This window comes from Macadamia integrifolia, chromosome 13, assembly GCF_013358625.1.
Source record: "Macadamia integrifolia cultivar HAES 741 chromosome 13, SCU_Mint_v3, whole genome shotgun sequence".
Taxonomy (NCBI): Eukaryota; Viridiplantae; Streptophyta; class Magnoliopsida; order Proteales; family Proteaceae; genus Macadamia; species Macadamia integrifolia.
In genome coordinates this window covers 5,918,484-5,930,064 of record NC_056569.1, presented here as the reverse complement: position 1 = coordinate 5,930,064, position 11,581 = coordinate 5,918,484, and the positions used below count along the sequence as shown (strand labels likewise).

The window sequence follows — 11,581 nt, the reverse complement described above, 5'->3', positions numbered from 1 at the left end:
TTTTTTTTTTTTTTTTTGGGTAGAAATATTTTAGGCAAAATTTCTCTACTATGTACGACAAAAGTCTCAAATGATTCCTTTTTAGGGAAAGGGTTCCTAATCGATGGTGTGGCCCACCGGTGGCCCTTACACCAGCGTATGGACTGATAGAAGCACAACTGGAAGTATCAAGTATCAACATAGATGGAATTTTCAACTTTCATGAGAGGTGGGGTTATCATTTACCACGAACTTATATTGATGATCTGAAAGCTTATATTCAATGGAAGTTGATAATTAAAAAAAAAAAAAGAAGGTTTTAAAACTAGGTATCGGTCACTGCTGAAATCGATACGATATGGATCGGTATCAGTAAGGATCAATTAAGGATTGGAAATCATACAGTTTTTTTCTGGATCGGTCACAGTATCGGTTAGGAACAGTCAAATTTTTTTTTTTAAAAGAAAAATCTAAAAAAATTCAGAAAAATGAAAAAACCAAAATGAAAGAAGGAATTAAAAAATTATTTGTTTCATTTCCTTTGATTGCGCCACTTGGCACTATATGGAAGGAAGGTATTTTTTTTTTGGGGGGGGGTGAGATATTAGGTAAAGGCAAACTGGATGGTGTGTTGCTTGTAAATTCGAATTTGAATGATAAAAAATCAATTATTTTTCTCCTAATTTGGACTTTGGAGGAAAAAAATGGAAGTAATCAATCGGTTGACTTGGAGCTCATTTAGACAAGATTTTATTGCCACAAAAGAGGATGATAAAATTTTAGCAATCAAGGATTGCATTGAGGAGCTGGCCGAGATGGACGTTCCTAAGGAGGATTTTGTGGAATAGCAGATAAGAAAAACTTTAATCAGCCTATGTGGAAATGGAAAAGAAAGAGGAGGAACATAATTAGAGGAGGGCCGGCAGCTGGCTAGAGAGGATTTAGAGGATCCAAATTATTCTTCCCACATCGAAAGGATTTGGAATTAAATATGGATAATTGTGTTTCATAGGAGAATAATTTAAGCAAGGAAGTTGGCAAATCAGCAGTTTTTATGGAATGTGACAAGGTGCAATAAAAGGGAAGGAAGTAAATTTATATATCCCCCATTGCTCTGATTCCAAAAGGCATGAGTGGCTTTCCTTAATACATCCCACGTCTGTGTCCTGACGAGAACACCCCCCATCACAATTGTCGACGACACCAGCACCAGTCCTCCGGTGAAATCCAGGTCAATTGATCACTCGTCAACCTCTGGTTTGGAACAGAATTCAAAGCAATTGTGGATGCAGTTATTGTTATCAAAGTCGATCGGTTTAGGTAATCGAAGCATCGAATAAAACAAAGAGAAATGATCTCAATCCATTACCCAATATAGACGACGATGTCGTTACCAATGAGTATGAAACCCTTTTGCATCAACCCTTCTCCTCCTCTTTCTCATGCCTTGATGCCAAACCCTGCTTCTGAATCCTGATCATTTCTGCGGTGGAAGGATGACAGTATCAGAACAATCTCTCCCTCTCTCTCTTCTCATTTTTTTTTTTTTTTGTGACATATCGAATATTCATTAAAAAAAAAAATGCTTATCGATACATATAAATTTTTGACATATCTGTATTTGATTTAATTGTTATGAACTACAAATCTCTTCCAGAACCAATGCTTTAGCCAAGCATTTTGCATCAACTGATAATTATGCGAGTGACCAAGTTGAGTGCACCAAATAAAAAGAAAATATACCCTCTCAAATGGCATGGCATATCGTAGTGTTACTAGGGTTATTACTCTTGTCATAAACTTATACATAGACACCAAATAAAAAGAAAATATACCCTCTCAAATGGCATATCATAGGTAGTGTTACTAGGGTTATTACTCCTGCCATAAACATAAACATTGATCCTCTAATTACAAACCCTATTGACTTGGTTTGTCGAGGGAAGGAAGGGATACCTCAGCACGCCATAGGGCCCTGAGAAAGTCAAGAACCCTATGACAAATAATATCAGCAGTATTATACTTACAAACGCATCAGCTGAATCCGTAGTTTGGTAGGGCTTTAATTTATATAACATAAGCCCAAGAGTAACCCCATCCAATTTGGTAAATCATTGATCCGAAGATGACTTTCCTCTGTAACTTTCATATGCTTCTGTGGCTCAACAAATGGCATCATTTCTTGTGTCATCTTTCTCAGTTTTCTAGGTAAAAAAACACCTTATTATGATCTCCATTTCTCTCTCTTCTGTTCGTCCTTAATGAGTTTAAGTTTTTATTAAAAAAAAAAAAATTAACAGATCGGTCGGATCGGTCGATCCAGATTGGTATCCGATACCTAGGATGATATCGATACTCATCTGAGGATTGATCAGGTATCGCGATTGGTCTCAGCCGATACCGATCTGATACGGCCAATCCAGCTTATCCGATACCGATACTTGATTCCATGCCTGCAAGGGGATGCTCATAATTGAATGCTTGTTTGGCTAGCGTTCGCCAGCTGCTGGTATAGATAATCCAGATGCTCATATTTAGGGGAAGTTGGCAATGTTTACAAAAAAAAAAAATAAAAGAAATGACCATCACCACCATGGATTTAAATCACTTTATGGATTGACTGATATAGCCTATAGGTATCGAACGGTTTGTCTTCATTTATTGAGAATTTTTTTTTTTTTTTCCCTAAAATGAAAAATTGATCACCTTGCATGGAATTCTAGGGGTTGATTTTCAATTAATTCTAATAACATTTCATATGGAATAGTAATTAAGGCTATGTTTGATATGTATTCTCGAAATTAATTGATTTTGATTTCTAAGTGAGAGAATCATATTGGATTAATGAACAAGATAGTGATATAATCTTTGAGCACTTTTGAGGCATTAACATATCCATCTTCATCCCTGTATATGAAGTCCATCATACGTGCAAGATTGAGAGGCCGCATTAGAAATGGCATTGGGATGGTAGTCAGTTTGATGTACTCTTGATTTATATCTTTCCATCCCTCCTCAACTCTTCCATTAAACTCATCATATGCCTCTTGCTTGGCGACACCATGTTGTTTCCGTAGCACTCAACACTCGAACGAACATGCCCTCTCTCTTGTTCAATCTTCAAATAATAATACAATTCAATGTTAGATGATATTTGTTTAAGAGTTCAAAAAAAAAAAAAAAAAAAAAAAAAAGAGAGATAAAGAAGAGCTTTATTTTGTGCATACCTACGCAATATCAGATATGTATCAATTATGCACCATGCAGTGTGTGCTAACCATAGTTATCAATTCAGCCGAATAATTTCGAATTTTATCAAAAATTCGGACCAAATCCGAATTAAAAATAAAATTCTTTAAAATTCGTGACTTTTTCCAAAATGAATATAAATCGCAAATAATTCAGACCGAATCCGAATTAAACCGAATTATTCGGTCCATTTAAACATTATTTAAAAAAAAACCAAAAATAAAAAATAAAAAAATAAAAAAACAATTAAAAAAAAAAAAACCCCAATAAGATTTTTTGACCGCTTTTTTGACCGAATCCTTAAATTAATCGTCAGAATTATTCCGAATAATTCTCCGTCCGAATAATTCCCGAATCCGAATTTGCTAACTATGGTGCTAACTGCTAAGATATATTAGGGTTTTATTTACCTTGTCAGATACTATATCATCCATAAGATGACATATTACTGAGGAAGCCTTAACAAGTTTAGGATCATCGCCCAGTCCAATGCCTCCTTTGTCATTATATCTCTCATGCAAACAAAAGATGTGACTGTAATCATAGGATAACCACAGGAGGTTAATGCAATTCCCATATACTCTTCAAATCTTGGAATATGAAGTAAGCTCCTACCAGCCTCTTCATCTCGAATAAAACCAAACAAATTAAACCTTATTTTAGTTTTTAACATTTTAAACTTACAAGAATCTATGAAATCAATAGGTTAATCAAATTATCATAATAACCAATTTTTTCTGTAAATCTTTTTTTTTTTCTCCCAATTTTTAGATCATCTAAATATAAAGATTTCCTATCTACCAGGATTGGTGGGTTCTATGTAAATTTATCAATGAATAGAGAGGTGTTTTGGCGTATGGACTATTGCTCCCATTTTCTCTTTTGATCTCTCAATAAAATTTTAAGGTCATGGGTGGGATCTATAACTATTCTGGATTTTCTTTGGCAGGAAACAAAAATGATAATAACATAGTAGCAACTATGGGAGACTTACTGCTTCTATTGCATAATTAATTCGGTCAGTTTGTCTTTCCTTTCTCAGATTTTTTTCAATTTCACTATAAATATTTAAGAGTGCAGAATAAAGCACTTTCATGTATTCGGAAAGTTGCTCTATGGCACTTATGTCCCACCTGAAAATTTGAGCATTCCATTCATAACATGATGTTCACTTCAAATCAGCAAGGTTGTATATGGTCTAAGAAAATACATTTAAAAGGGAAAAGAAGACAAAAATTGGGTTAAAGCATATACATATATTACATATAGACAGCTAAAAAAGACATGTAATGTCAAACCTTTCCATTGCATCTGTGAAGAGCTTGAGGTCTTCCAACATACACATCGTAGGTATCATCTATGATTGAAGTAATGGCTATAGCTTTGGTTAAGATCATTCTAGCAACAAGTAATGTGCCTCTAAATATACCCCCATGATCCAAAAATAGCATTCCACGAGTTGGTCTCTGATGTAAGAAAGCTTAGTTGCAAAGTCACTCCATTTCTTTCCACCGTCGCAATAGATTTATGAACATGACTACTAGTGTTCATAAATATATGCAAATGTAGAAAAATACATGTATCAAGCCACAAAGAAGGAAAAAGATACAGGGCCAAAGAAACAATTCTTGAAAGTTAGCTTGGCTCCTGCCCGTGAATAGATTGCAGTGAATTGAAATCCAACTTTGCAAGCTTCGGTAGAGTCTCATTACTTGTGTTGAATTCTTCATAAACAGAGATGTAATGCCTAGTTTCTAGTCTTGGCATGCCCTTATGGAGGGGTTGTTTCAATGCATGCATCACTTATGTTGTGAGCTGATATTTATAGGACAGAAATTGGGGCAGATACATATTATGGCTGTATTTGGCAAATGTGGGATACAAAGTGTTTGTGTCATATGATATTTATAGGACAAGGGAGGTGAAAAACCCTCTTTGGTGATCAGTGAGCCAGCATTGAGCATCCAATGGCTTGGTGCATGTCAAGGCCCTCCCAGCTGCTCGCTATTCACCGTAGAGGATCCGGACTCACGAGAGAGAGGCTTCCCTTTGACACTCATGTGTAGTTTTGGGTGTTGGAAGGGTATTAGGAGAAACTCGTCAATGGGGGAATATTTAGAACATTTTAAGAGGGGTGCTATAGTAATTTGGGTGGGGAGGGATCTTTTTTGGCTTACGTTGCACAAATCTTTTCCCTTATATGTGTATAGATGAAAATAAGCCAACCAATATATATATATATATATGAAACCAAGAGCTTAGGGTTCAGAATAAGAAAAGTTGGCATTCAAGCAAAAGAAAAATTAGAGGCAGCCTAGAATATTTTCCCCACACAAAAATTGGAGGAAAGAGAAAAATAAATAAGGAAAAGAAAGAAAAAAAAAAAAATAGATGGTGAGATCTCCACTACAAGAAGATCAAAATTACTAGCTCACTCTTGGGTGTGAAAATCATCTGCAAACGTTGCACTAGTGCAGTGAGCATCACGTGGTTGGGAGCCCTTTGGGCTGTGTACCCAGATACTCTCAGCCGTCCGATGGTCACCACTCGCTATAGAGGATGTGGACTCCACTCTTGGTCAACGAGATAAGGCAGAAGAAGAGCCGGAGCCTTTGCTGGCACTTTAAGCAAGAAGTTCGCCTTCCTTGCCAAGACCATAGTTATCAATTCGGCCGAATAATTCGCTAATTATTCGGCCGAACCGAATTTTTTTGAATTTTATCAAAAATTCCGACCGAATCTGAATTAAAAATAAAATTCTTTAAAATTCGCGACTTTTTCCAAAATGAATATAAATCGCGAATAATTCGGACCGAATCCGAATTAAACCGAATTATTCGGTCCATTTAAACATTATTTAAAAAAAAAACCAAAAATAAAAAATAAAAAAACAATTAAAAAAAAAAAAAACCCCAATAAGATTTTTTGACCGCTTTTTTGACCGAATCCTTAAATTAATCGTCCGAATTATTCCGAATAATTCTCCGTCCGAATAATTCCCGAATCCGAATTTGCTAACTATGGCCAAGACTAAATCTAAGTCTCTTTTCAAAGAGGTCTACAACCATCTCAAACAATTCTAGAACGAGTTCACCTCTTTCAAGCTAAGAGCACGGGGAAGTGCTGTCAGAACAGGAGCGCCAAAAATGCCTTGCGGCCCCGAGAAATCATAGACTTCTTCTTGGAGTTCTTACTTCGAGAAGAAGCAGTACTTACCCAACAAGAGTACATTGCAGAATGTGACTTAAGTTTACAGAACTTATTCCTGTGCCCTAGTCCTGCTCTCACATGTTTCTTTCAAATAGAGATCAACTAAAAAACAAGTAACGTTTTAGTTGCAGTCAAAGAGTGTCCTATGGTGGGTTTGGTATGCATTCTAGGTCGACAACATGTTCTAAGAAATATTACCAAAGACAGCCTTAATTTTAAAAAGTCTATTACCCAATTCCAAAAATTTTTAAACTATAATTGTATATTTCATTTTCTTTAGCAGTTTGGAGTTGAGATCTTTGGGTGAGTGGGTGGGTTGGTGGGGTGGGGAGAGAGTGGCTAGGACTCACAAAGTGCTGAGATTGAGAAGAATATACGACGTTAAATAAATACTGTGTCTAAGTGTTTAAAATCATAATTGAAATATTAAAGTTGCATTTAGTATGATTTTTTGGAATGCATTGTCGACCTAGAGTGATTATGGAATTTATTTCAGGTCAGTAAGAAAAGGAGAAAGATTTCCTATACCACACAGTCAAGGAACCATACAACTATCAATGGCTGTAAATATCTTTGTCTCGATCTTCTCAAATCCTGCATCATGCTTCTGACTGGGAGGGCCTAGGCATATGTGTACCCCCCCCCCCCCCCACCCCCAAAAAAAAAATCAAATACTGTTGGATGCGCGTGTTGGGAGAGGATCTGGATCCTAAATATATGACCCTTATTTTCTAATGATCGGTTCCCCTATACCCTATGGACACCATTCATCTCTTGACTGATGGGTGAAGGAAAACTTGATCGATCCTTGTGAAAATACCCTTTTAATCTCTCTCTTCTTTTGTCCCATGGTTTTTTTTATCCTTTGGATTGTTCCCCCTCCCACACCCAAAAAAATAAAAAATAAAAAAATAAAAAATAAAAAAATAAAAAAATAAAAAAATAAAAAAATAAAAAAATAAAAAAATAAAAAAATTTGTGAAAAAACTGAACCACTCTCAATTAAGTGCAGATATATAAGGAGACCAGAAGATCAAAATTGATGGCCAGATTCCATTGAGGACACAAATTTATTTATTTTTTAATTTTTTTTTTCCATTTTGGTAACTATGACACAAATTAGATGCTGGTAAATAACTTCTCTTCCAGACAAATACCACTAGGACTAAGGCCAGATTAGGAGGAAAGACGGGTCCGCCCGTGTATTTCATTTGTTTATTTATTTATTTTTTTGGGTAATTTTCATTTATTTATCGTCTTTACTAATAAAGTTTGGATCCTCTGCACGCATAATTGAGGTCAGGGATGCTGGTATTTCATCCTAATGATGTACTGAAGAAAACTTCTTAGTGATCCATGCGGGTCTTTTTCTGGAATATTCATGGTGTGAGGAAGGCTGCTGGTAAAAGGGCCTTACGAATGATGGTGAAGGAGCATTTCCCAGAGATTTTATGCTTGGCTGAGCCTATGGTTCAAGTAAGTAGATTTCCTGTTCTATTTTTCAATAAGCTGGGTTATTCCATTGATTTTATTTACAATAGTAGGCAGAATAAAGTTCCGAACTTATGGATTATATGGAAGCGTGGTATATCCCACCCAGTAGTTACTGCAATGTCGGAAGAACAAATCTCTATTGAATGTGACTGGCTTGGAAGCAAGGTAGGTCTATCCTTTGTTCATACGAGTTCATTCAAAGTGGTGCGTTGCCAATTATGGCTGGAGTTGGAGTCACAGGTTTCTTCTGCGATCCCATGGTCTGTTCTTGGCGATTTCAATGCTACTTTGCTTTCTAATGAAAAAAGGGGGCCTAGTAATTTTAATCTCAGCTCTGCAGCTGAGTTCCAGGCAATGATGCTTGTATGTTATTGCCAGTTTCATCTGCTGGGAAAAAATTTACCTAGACAAATAATAGGAGGAGGGGTCATGTTGCAGCAGTCATGGATCGAAGCTTCTACAATGAAAAAAGGGTCGATTTTTTCAGAAATGTTATGCAGCGTGTCTTGTGTAGTTCGGTATCAGATCATGCTCTGTTGCTTGTGATTTCTGATATCGTCCCTAAGCCGAGCAACATTCCATTCAGATTCCATGGATTTTGGATGGAAAATGATAATTTTCTCCTAGTGGTTGAGGAAGCATGGAAGGTGCAGTTAAGAGGTGACCTTATATATATTTTATCTGAGAAGCTGAAGAAAGTAAAGATGACTTTAAAGGTATGGACGTGTGATTCCTTTCCAAATCTAAATTTGGAGGTGGAAAAGGCTATGAAGGATTTGAAAACGATCCAGGACTCAATTGAAGAATCAAGGATGTCTAATGACCTCTTCAATAAAGAGGCTGATGCAAAAACGGCTTTATTGACTGCAAGTCATAGACAAGAGACTTTATGGGCTGAAAAGGCAAAGCTAAGGTGGGTGAAAAATGAGGACTGCAACTCAAAGTTTTTCCACCTTTCTGTGAAGCTGAGGAGGGCTAGAAACCAGATTTCTGCTTGAAAGAGGGAGGATGGGTCTTGGGCTCTGAATCAAAGGGTATAACTGAGTATATCGCTTCTTTTTTTGAGAGATTCCATGAGCCAACTAGTATCACAGAGCATCACAAACTTTTGGATTGCATTCTCAAAGTTCTGTCTAATGAAGACCTGGCTAGTTTGGAAGCGATTCCTGATAGAGAAGAAATAAAACAAGCAGTGTGGGATCTGGATCCTGATAGTTCACCTGGTCCTGATGGATTCCCAGGGAAATTCTTTAGGAAATACTGGGAGATTGTGAAGAGGGATTTCGGAAAGGCGGTTGTTTATTTCTTTTTGGTGGGATTCTTGCCCAAAGAAATAACTATTTTATTTCATTAATTCCAAAACTTGAGGGTGCATCCTCTCAGGATAAATTTAGGCCTATATGCATTGGCAATTTTTTTTTGTAAGGTCCTATCAAAAATTTTGTCTTCCAGGCTTATGCCTTTTTTTCCGCGTTTGGTCTCAGAGGAGTAGGGTGCTTTCCAGAAGGGTAAGATCATTTCTTCTAACATTAGTTTGGCATCTGAATTGGAAAACTTAATGCATTCTGCTATGAGGGGTGGTGGCATGGGTTTGAAATTAGATGTTCAGAAGGCATATGACTCCTTGTCATGGAAATTTCTTTTTGCTACATTGGAGAAGTTTGGTTTTTCTGCCAAATGGATTTCTTGGATTCAACTTCTTTTAAACTCTTCCAAGTTATCTGTGTTAGTGAATGGAGGTCCAGTGGGTTTCTTTCCAATGGGCAGAGGTCTGAGACAAGGGGATCCTATTTCTCCTATCCTATTCATTTTGGTTGAGGAGGTTTTCTGCAAAGGTTTGAAGATGATGGTTAAGGATGGCAAGCTAAAGCCTCTTCCTAGGCCTCGAGGTGTGTCTGTACCCTCTCATTTATTTTTTGCAGATGATATATTTATTTTTATGAATGCGTCTGCGAAATATGTGAAGAATCTCCAGGCTTTTCTAGATAAATATCAAGCATTTTCAGGGAAAAATTTTAATCTAGATAAAAGCAGCTTGTTCTTTGGGAAGGTGGCGCCCCACAAGAAACAATATATCTCCTCCCTCCTAAGCATCAAATCTGAGAGGCTTCCGACGAAGTATCTGAGCGTGGAAATTTTCAAGGGAAGAGTGAGAGGATCTCATGTGTTACCACTATTGGTTAGTAAAAGAAAAGATTGGCTAGCTGGAAGGGTAAACTGCTCTCAATGGCTGAAAAAGTGGAGTTGGTGTGATCAGTGATCTCTGGTATCCCCATCCACAACTTTGCAGTATATTGGTGGCTAAACCATTCCATTAAATTGGTCGAAAGGTGGATGTGCAATTTCATCTTGTATGGTGATATGGAGGTGGTAAAGAAAATAGTGGTTAACTAGGACAATGTCTGCAAACTAAAGCAGGAAGGGGGGTTGGGTATTCGCAAACTGCGTGATATTAATTTTGCTTGCTTAGCAAAATTGACTTGGCAGATTAAGCATGAGGAGTCCTCCATGAGTAAATTCTTTCGAGGTTGCTTTCTTAAAGCAAATGGATCTCTTAAGTTTGGCCATATTTCCTCTTTGATTTGGCTAGGGATTAAGAAAGTCTAGAGTTTTGTGGCGTCAAATGAGTCACAAAATTGACTTTTGGAAGGACAGGTGGCTGGACCAATCCTCCATTGAAGATAAGCTAATGTCTGATGGTGGTCTCTATGGGAATTCATAGGTTAAAGTCTTCGACTTTGTTCATAATTCAAGATGGAATTTCCCCCAGGTAGCGTCTGGCTTCATGACTGAAATTATTGAACAAGTTAAGTTTTCATATTTCAGGAATGGAGGATGAGTGTCATTGGTGCCCTTTCCACAGCAGGTGTTTTTTCCATAAATTCAGCCTGGGAGGTCTGTAGAAGGAGCTCGCCTAAGGTGTGTTGGTCATCATTGGTGTGGTAGTCTTCTATTCAACTACGCCAAGCAGTTTTCGTATGGAGATTGATCAGAAATAGGCTGGCTTTAAATAGGAATGTGAAAAGAAGGGGGGCCCTCTGCCATCAAAATGTGATCTATGTGGCAAGTCGGAGGAGTCTAAAAGTCATTTATTTTATAAGTGTTGTTTTGCCAGCTCGATGTGGTCTTTGTTTTGCCAGTGTTTTGGTGTGTTGAGGTCGGTTTTTTCAGATGAAGCTCAGTTGATTTCTTAGTGGAAACTCCAAGCAAAATCTGTATCTTTGAAAGGGGTGTGGAATAAGGGGTTTGTGTTGATTCCTTTTTTGATATGGATGGAGAGGAACTCTAGGTAGTATGAAGGTGTTAGCTCCTCTGAGCATTTTTGCTTTGCTAGGATAAAAAATGAAATTCGTTCTCAGACATTGGCCCATTCTAGGGTAGCTGTTTTGATTGACGACTTGATGTGTGCAAGAAGGTTGGGGTTTCCAGGGGTGCAGCGCCGGCAAAGAAAATTATTTGAAATTTTTTGGTGTCCTCCACCGATAGGATGGATGAAATTAAATTCAGACGGCTGCTCGTTGGGAAATCCAGGAAAAGCAGGTGGGGGCAGTGTTCTTTGTAATGCGAAGGCAGAGGTGATCTATAACTACAGAGAGTTCCTCAGAATATGCATACATTTTGAAGTAAAATTCCTGGCAATTATTGTTGG

At 37.3% G+C, this 11,581-nt stretch overlaps 1 pseudogene; it reads right to left on the bottom strand.

Moving 5' to 3' along the window:
- Positions 1 to 2,810: 2,810 nt before the first annotated feature.
- On the bottom strand, positions 2,811 to 5,028 carry LOC122059859 (annotated as a pseudogene).
- Between the last annotated feature and the right edge of the window lie 6,553 nt (positions 5,029 to 11,581).